Below are 10,213 nucleotides of genomic sequence, written 5' to 3'. Positions count from 1 at the left end.
CCTCCAGAATTCCATGTCGGGGTTTCAAATATAAAGTCAATGAAATAGAGATCCATGATATTTCACAGATGGATGGATGGATAGTGAGTTTTTCCACATAATTTTGAGGTTTAATATATAGAAAAAATTCAAGATGGTCAATCAGAAGTATCGAGCAGAGGTCCATTGTGTGTTATACATGTTCAAGTCGTTCGAAAATAGGATGGCCCAGCTGTGCTCTTAGCTTGTCAATTTCAAATATCGTGAGTCTAACTACAAGACAAATCGAGTATGCCACAAAATACCAGAAGACAATGTACTTTTAGTAGAGTGAGAAACATGTGTATAATTATGTCCCCTCCAATTTCAACAATTTGTCATCATCCCATCTCATTATGAAGACTATGTTCCTCCTCATTTCAAAATTTCCATCGACATATGTAAATGGAATGGGCTTGTTGTCAATTGTGAACAAGAGACCTAAGATTTTTTCAACTCAGATCATAAAGACATAAAATATGAGAATCCAAGTAATTTGAGCATGATAGTTCCAAATAGTGCAAGTTGGAAATTGGATTTATTTATAAAACACACTTCACCATTTACATTATCATTCATTTTTTCAGAAAATCTCTCTAGAAATTCATGTGGCAAGTAGCCCCAATGTTAAGCAATAGGGCATCTCTTTAAGACTTAAACTAAGTTTTCAACAAATATTTGTTTATGACAATATTTTAATGAGAAATAAACCAAATGAGTTGATTTAGGGGCTTTACCTTTGTCTTCCTCATGTTCCTACTTGTCTTTAATCTTATCTCATGAGATTCTACATGTTTTTTCTTAATATCAATTCTTACTTCAATGAACATAGTAAAAATTAGACTTTTGGCTTTGATTTTCCTACCCAATATTTCTAAAATTCTTCTTTTTGCATCACTTCTTACTCCAATCTCCTCTAGTGGAATCATGTGATTGATTCTTTCATTTTTGAGCAAGGCAAACAATTCATCTAGTGGATTGAGGTGTCTTCTTTGATTAATCCTTCTCACGTTCTACAATTTTCTCCAACAAGGAGTTAATTAAATCAAGATATCTTAGTTGTCAACTAGCTTGAAGTGACTCAAGATAGTGAGAACATGTGGGGTAGAGAGCCTCAATGAAGTTCATGAGAGAAATGTCTATATTCACACCAATAGCATCAACATTATGCATGATGTATTTAATTTTGGAAGATAAAGCCATGATATCATTATCTCTCATTTCAAGGATGAAGAGCTTCATCAAAAGATGAATTAGGTCTATTTCTAAAATTTGAATATAAATCATATACATATTTCAACTTCTTCAAATGACTTCAAATGGCTCCAATTTTTTTTAATAGATCTAATATGATGACTCACATCTTCACTTATGAAAGTAGCAATAAAAAATTAATGTTTCTTTATTTGTTGTCATTTTCATAAATTTAATATGGCTATCATAAATGACATCACAAAAATCATTGAAGATCAACGTATACTCAATCTTCCTTGACTATTCTAGATAGTTCTCTTTTCCACTTAGTATGAGACCAACAATAAAAACAATAAAATTCATTTTTCCACCCATCGCGTTTTGCCATAAAATTTATTTTCACACAACCTCTAAATGTTAAAGGTCTTTTGTACATTGAGATTAAATTAGGCTTAGCATTTAGTGCAAGCCACAAGCAATGCCTTAAACATCATGCCCTAGTGCACTCTTTTGTCACTATGTCTTCTCAAGGCATGGATACTATTTCAGGATATCTATAGTCGCTACAATTTCCAAATATGGAGATATATATTAGCGTCTGAAAAAGTATCCATTTGAACATCAACATCTAATTTTGTTTCAGATTAACTTCAGAGCATTAAAATGTTGTTAAATACAATATCAAATTCTTTTGTAGAACAACTGAGCGAATAGATGTAACAAAGCATAACTTTGGTTTGAACTGATGGATTTGAATTGTAGTTCAAGGAAAGTCATGTCCATGTTGTAATCAATGGCCTCATAACCACCTTCAATGTGCTTATATGTATGACACCGCATTTGAAGATATAATGGAAACATTAGGTGAGTTCACTCTTTTATGTTTTTCTAAGGCTTGTTCCAATGGATTGATTCACGGTTGCGAACCACTTGTATGGAAAGGGGCCGTCTTGAAATATCCATGCCTCAACTATAAGGAATAAACAACCACCAGGATAACTACTGTCAAAAGGTACAAAACAAGGGTTTTAGTGACAAAGAACGAGTCGAAAGGAATAAAATTATTATTTCAAGTTGTTTTAACGTTTGATTCACTTGATCTCAACCATTGGGAGAGGCAACATCAAAAGGAATGGAATGAGGGTTTCAAATTCATAGTTCATTTCTTTTGTCATGTTGTCATTGGAGTTGAGCTCGCAAAACATTGTTCAATTTGACTATGCCACCTTTGTGGATATCAAAACCAACAAATTTCAATTAACATTAATGGATACATGTAGAGACTTAGAAAGAAAAAAATATCCCAAGAGTTGGCTCATCTTCCCCTCACTCAAAGAGAGAAATATCCCAATGGTAAGATGACTTGTGGAAGCATTTAGGGTTTGTTCAATGCGGGGAGGCATTTCTCACAATAGAGATTATTGGTTATCTGAATAAGAGGAATAGAGACTCTTTGAACAAGTTGCAGATATTAGTAGATATTTTTATTGGGATTGTAGGTTTTTGAATATTTTGAATATGAAAAATCAATTTTTGATTTTATTTTTTTCATTACATTTTTGGAATTTTGAAATGTATCAGAAGCTATAATCGAATTGAGTTTGCCTAATACACTAATAAAATGAAAATAAAGATATTACATCTTAAATGTAAATAAAGGTATTGCATCCTAATTGTTTTTAGATGAATGCAATTGGAATGGCTATTTTCTGTACATTATTTTTGAATTTAGAACAGTTAAATTAGTTGTGGACTTATAAAAGGTAACATCAATTTAATTTTGATATCATTAATAACTTACAAACGTATAATTTTATGTATTAAATTTTTTATACCGAAGAAGTATCATATATATTTTTTAAATTTCTATTTCCATATTGGAAAAATTTATTATAATTTAGTTGTCAAATCAATAGTGAGTCATCTCTGTTGTTATTTTCAAATACAAATATAGGTTGGCTCATCACCATTATTTGAGGAAAACCACACCACCTGGAATTATCCTGTGGTACATAAAGATACAAGATTTCTCTCTTTCCATATGCCTCCAAGTCTTAAACTATTAACTTGTTTCCTTAGATGAAAAAAATCTTAACTAAAAAACTCTTAAATAAAAAAACAACTTCTAAAATATAAAAGTATTCCTTCTCACTTATAAATTTATTTTTAATTAAAATGTTATAATATTAAAAATTAAATATTTAACATTTATTTTATTAATATTTTTTCCATTTATTATTTTACCCTTTATTTTCTTTATAAAATTTTGTTTATAGGTTACATTATAAAAATTTGTTTCTATGTTACATTATCATCGATAAGCCGAGATGCTAGCCATTTGATGGTGGAAACACCGGCACAACCTTTTTATTGGGATCCGTGTTGTTGAAGCTTTTGAGGAATATTGTTACGTCAAGCTTTTCGATCTCTGTTGCTGAATATCCATCGGATTATTGTTGTTATTGTTGTCTAAGTTTTTCTTTTTTATTAGATACATATATTGTTTTGTCGAAGCATTTGAGGAATATTGTTATTTAAAAGTTTTTTATCTTTGTTGATTTTTTTCCTTTGTTGTTGAATTTTTATAGGATTATTGTTGTCTAAGCTTTTCTTTTTTATGAAATGCATATATTGTTTTCAATCTCTGTTGTTGAAGATTTGTAATACTATCGTTGTTTAAGCATTCCTTTTTCAGTAGATACACATATCATTGAACCGTCTCTTTGTTTGACATCATCATGACACATAATATGTTAATTATATTTCTTTTGAGTGGTGTTTTCCATATGTGTTTGGGAACCACTAAAAGAAACCAATGGTTGTTTTGAAATATTATCACTCTCAGGCCCAATAAAAGAAAAATGAACGCAATTTGGTTGTACACTGCCATGTCTGCTTTGAATGCTGCTTTTTTATTCAGAATTGTCTTTAGATCAATATGTCTCTCATGGGAAAAGTATATCTACTCTCTACCATATCTACTTTGGAATGGGTATCCAATTTGTCATTAGGACGGATAGATAACTAGCATGTTGTTCCTGATGTGAAAAGTATATGTACTCTCCGCCATATCTACTTTGGAATGGTATCTAATTTGTCTTTAGTACCAAGGACGGATAATGATCATGTTGTTTTTTATGGGAAAAGTATATCTACTCTCCACAATATTTACTTTGGGATAAAATTACAGACACTCAAAATATATTCTATTATATTTGAATGAGGAAATTACACACATATTTATATAATCAATAGTCTCAAGATAGGAATGTTATCTTAGATGCATAGTAGTTTGGTTAAGAGATTCTCTCAACCACACACTAAACTAGGAGAAACTAAATTCCTATTATGTAGGAACAAACTCCTCAAATGGAGAATTACAACCATAGACAAGTAGGAATTAATTATTTCTAACTCCCCCCCTTAATGACTACTTGTCATGATAGTCAAATCCACCACCATCACGCGAATTGCATGTACATAACTTCCAAAAAAAAAGAGAGATCAGTGCCTTTCTAATCCAAATATTCATGTAACAATCGCAAACAGTTACGTTGATTGCGCCTTTCGACGCAACTGTCAGATAGAAAAGTGCACCAACCCTCTTATGCTCAGACACACCAATATCTGAGACCATGAGCCAGGTGTTACTGTAGTCCACCTACTCCTATGAGAACAAAGCTCCCGTGTACACGTTAGTCACTCAGGCAATATGCCACCGCTGAGCAAGTGCGATCTGCCACCACCGGGCAAATCCTGTAGCCACTAAGGCTCTGCCACCACCAGGCAAGTCCGATCTGCCACCACCGGGCAAATCCTGTAGCCACTAAGGCTCTGCCACCACCAGGCAAGTCCGATCTGCCACCACCGGGCAAATCCTGTAGCCACTAAGGCTCTGACACCACCAGGCAAGTTCGATCTGCCACCACCGGGCAAATCCTGTAGCCACTTAGGCTCTGCCACCACCGGGGAAATCCTGTAGCCACTAAGGCTCTACCACCACTGGGCAAGTCCGAACTGCCACCACCAGGAAAATCCTGAACTTAAATGCACCACCTTCGGGCAAATTCTGTAGCCACTAAGGCTCTATGGATGGTTTCTGGCTCACCACCAACCAGCCACACAAGCAATCCATTACAAAGTGGTTTTAAGATCACCACGAACTTTCAAATACCTTTAAAAGGCTTACATTTCATTCAACATTTTGGAGTTTCTGGGTACATACAATGACCATTACAACAACTCGACTTGTTTATAACATGCTAGGGAGTCTATTCCACAAACCACACTAATTCAAACAAACATCTACTTTGTTGTCCACCATAAACGTTGTTGCTACTCCTTTATCTCCTCTTTTCAATTGTTCATATCATCTTCAACATTATCTTTGGCATCTGTCTAATAGTTATCTTGGATTTCCATATTCCACACAAGTGATTGGTTAGAGTAGCCAATTCTATCCAAATCACTACACATCATATTGAGTTGGCTAGACTCAATATGTTAATCAATTCCAAGACAATTCTATTATCTATAAACAACATGATATTATTTACAGACAATTGAGAAACATATTTCCTTTATCATGACCAAAGATATTTATGATTACCATCAGGAAAGTCATGGGAACTCCAAAGTTGGCACACCTCATGGGTTGAAGTCAAACTGATCAACCATTGTCACATGCGGCACCAGTCCACGCCATTGCTCCAGATCTTGGAATACACTTTCCAACAGCTCAAAATCAATTTTATTAGACAGAATGAGAGCTTGTATCACAGAGAGCAAATCCTTCTCGAATGGCATCACCGAAGTCTTCAGGCCCTTAATACTTTCTACAAGCTTTAAAATGTTGGTTGTGCCGGAGTCACTGTCGCTGCTGTAACAACCGCCATCTTGCCCAGAGCTTCCATTCTCCATGAAATCTTGCACCATAGCAGCTAAATCATGCTCGCTCTCATAGCTTCCCTTATCGCCAGAACTCAGAGAATAATCTGCAGCAAGACGCCGTAGGGATTGGAGGCCGCCAGGATGAATGACAACCTCCCTTGACCATGTCAAAGCTTCGGTAAGGTTACTTTTGCTCTTAATGTAGGACTCGCCTCCGCCTTCCAACATACTAGGTCCATCAGGCCCCAGTTTTGATATACCGGGCATTACTTGGAATATACAGGTAATGCACCAGCTCTTATATAAGAGGCGCTTCTAGCCCAGCCGTAACAAAGAAGAGCTAACCGTAACAGATAAGTTTTGTTTTAGCAAACCTTCAACACGACCTTAAGGCAAAATCTTAAAATAATCTCAAAAGAAACAAGAACAAAATTCCTTAGGGCCACGGTTCGAAGGCGATCCAGCGAAATATTCGAATCGCCGATCCATTGCTGACGCTGATCCATTGCTGAAAATATCCACGCTAGATTTTCCACACCACAGGTAATCGCAGATTCAAGCAATTAGAAGAGGTGCAATATACCTCATCACTGATCCCTGATCTGCCACTCTCCTCGGGCAATCAATGTCTACCCAAAAAAAAACATGCTGGCGAGATACCGAGATCTGTTTTGTCGTGCTAAGGGAGGACGAGCAAAACAATCACCCACAAAGACTACCCAATTCAATGGGCTATTGCTATTCCAATTTAACGGATCCATTCGCAGGAAGAAGCCACAACTCAAACGAGTTGCTGCTCCACGCTCACCGCACCACTTAGGCCTTGATGCCACCAGCCACCACACAGATCCACTACACACCTGACAGATCCACGATCGATCCACTATAGTCTTTATACACAGACGATTGAGGCGTAAACACTCTTTGGCTTGACCCTTTGGAAGTTAAACCAACAGCCAAGGAACGAAAAATAAAATTAAATGACACCAAGACACCACCACGTTGTCGGTGCGTCAACCAATGCTCCTGTTGTAGAGATCCAAGGCAGACAACGACTCCACAATGCTATAAACACAACGACACCAATGTTGTACGCAGACACAATCATTGTTGCTCCACAAATTCATATCTGTAGGCACGAAACGTTAATGGGAAGACTCCCCTTCGACAGGAATAGCCTGATACTCTGCAGACTCACCACCATGTTGAGCCACGACTCCACCAGCAGACTCACAACCACACAGACTCACCAGAAACGCTGCGAACCCTCCTTAGAATCTCAGGTAGCGGCTCACGGCTCTTTACTCTCTCACTCCAGCTCTGGAGCTCCACGAATTCAACGCTTAACCATGGTTGAATAATGATGAAAGCCCTGTTAATGATGTTGGTCCGCACCATAAAAGTCCATGACTTCACATTTCTCTCCAGGAAAGATCTGGTCAATGACAATGGCCACACAAACTCTCTGCAATCTCCGGCTTGAAGCTCCCAGGTAGCTTCCCCCCATAATTCGGCAGAGAGATTGGCCTCATAGCGCTCTTCCTCGTCGACCATGGCAGATCCACGTAGGTAGCAGATCTCAACACCAGCTTGCCTTCCTTTGCCAAACTTGATCCAATAATATATTCTTTCTGTAGTCACCAGACACACATATCGCTTGCGGATTACCACCATAGGATCCTAACATCGATCCCGATCTGCCAACAGATCTCCATGCGGTTGGGCAGAAAAAACTTCCGAGGCCAAACAAAAAATTCGGCTCTCGGCCCTTGTCACACCATGCTTTGCCAAAGACAATGCCTTTCCTTGCCACAAGTGGCAACTCAGCGGCAGTCAGAAAAAGAAAGGCCTTCTGCAAAAGCAACACAACAATTCAAGTTGCAGCGATCCAAAACCCGTCCTCTTCTCACACGACAGTGATTCAAGAAGCACCAATGGTCGCTCTTCAAAAAACAAAAGGCCTCCTGCAGCCTCCTCACACGGTGGACTCGGCGCTACGTGACTCTAGACTTGGCACGCCGGCGAAAAAATAAAGAACATGTAAGGCAAGAACTGTATCGGTGCGACTATGGCCCTAGATCCGCGCTCAATTTCTCTTGAAAAATGTGCTTCCCAAATCTGCTTCCCAGGCACATAGTTCTTCCCATCTTTCACTGTTTAAGGTTACAGAAAGTCCTCAGACCTTGAATCCACCAGAACCCGGCAGATCGACCTTGATGCGACCTCCTCTAGGCATACGAGATACAACGCCCCACGGTGGGCGCCAACGGCCCCAGCAATGAGTCTGAAAGCAATGATCCACACTTCTCCCTCAGGCGGACACGGAGCCACCACCCAGCCACACTTAGCTCCAGGTCGTTAATCTCTTTATTTCCTTAGCCCGGGAGGGGCCAGGCCCTCATAGGCTCTACTACCAAGATAAAATTACAGACACTCAAAAATATATTCTATTATATTTGAATGAGGAAATTACACACATATTTATACAATCAATAGTCTTCAGATAGGAATGCTATATTAGACGTACAGTAGTGTGGTTGAGAGAATCTCTCAACCACACACTAAACTAGGAGAAATTAAATTCCTATTATGTAGGAACAAACTCCTCAAATGGAGAATTACAACCATAGACAAGTAGGAATTATTCATTTCTAACTCTTTGGAATGGTATCTAATTTGTCTTTAGTACCAAGGAGGGATAACTATCATGTTGGAGGGATAACTATCATGGGACATAATAAAATATATTTAGTTGAATGATATGTGGTATAATAGCATTCATTATCCCATAAATGAAATCGGATAGCACTTACAAATCTATTGCATGATGAAAGATCATATGTAGCCTCCATCATAACACAAGATGCATAGATAAGACTTACAAATCTATGGCATGATGAAAGATCATGTTGAGCCTCCATCATAACACAAGATGCATAGATGTTTAAGGATTTCTTAAAGAAACATGAATGAAATTCGATGCCCCAGACATACATATATGTATATATATATATATATATATATATATATATATATATATATATACCCACCCTCCCTTCCTGGAACACTTTATCGCTATATTTGGATGTTTCCGAAAAGGTGTGAATCCATCCAGAATGGTAAAATAGATTATTTCTTTTATTTATAATTTTTTTAGTTAGGTTATAAGGATTTGAATTTTAAATTTTAAATTTTATATATTATTTTATAACATAGTGACCTAACAAAGTGATAGGCAATTGAATTACACCTCATGGTTTCATATTTATTTATATTATTTATAATTAAAATTTTATTTATTTTTATAAAATTTATTTATATAAATTTATGTTTTATAATATATAATCGTTAATATTAATTTATGATTTATTATATAGTTATATAGTTTCTATTTTAAATTATAGAACATAATAATGTTTACTTTATGATTAAATCACATAATTTTATATTTAGAATCATGTAATATTTCTAAGAGTATTATATGATTGGATACTATTATGTAGATTTTAGTAAAATTAAATAAAATCATCTAATATGTGGATTATTTTATTGGGTATGTCTTAAAAATATACCATTATAATAATTGGAGTAGTATCATGTCATTTTACTATGATATATGGGTTAATTTCACAATTTCTCATTGTCTTTTGAAAATATAAATTGTTACATTATTATATTATTTGTAACATAATTATCTAATTTTAAACTCAAAATGATGTAATTATATATTTAAGACCATGTAATGAAGCCACTAATATGTAATTCAATTTTATTTTTTATTTTTGTTAAAACTCAATGCACTAAGAGTAGCTAGGTTCTAGGTAGCATATTTTGAGGAGAGTGCCAAGGTAATTTACATTCTCTTATGGGGATATGTTGTTAACATAAGAGAATATATTGTTAAATGATATTAGATAACCCGAAAAAAAAAATGTTTACATTTAAATATGTCCATAAAAGTATGTAAAAGAAAAATAGTGTAAATTTATTTAGATTGATCCAATATTGAGAGGAATCCAATTTTTTAGGTGTAATTTTTTAATCAATTAATATAAAAGAATTACTACATGGCATAAAATTAAAAGATAAAAACATTTACATTTTAAGAAAT

Source organism: Pinus tabuliformis, chromosome X (genome assembly GCF_031772625.1).
Source record: "Pinus tabuliformis cultivar Carrire ecotype Pingquan chromosome X, CPIR1, whole genome shotgun sequence".
In the NCBI taxonomy this organism is placed as follows: domain Eukaryota; kingdom Viridiplantae; phylum Streptophyta; class Pinopsida; order Pinales; family Pinaceae; genus Pinus; species Pinus tabuliformis.
Note: the sequence above shows the minus strand (reverse complement) of the source record.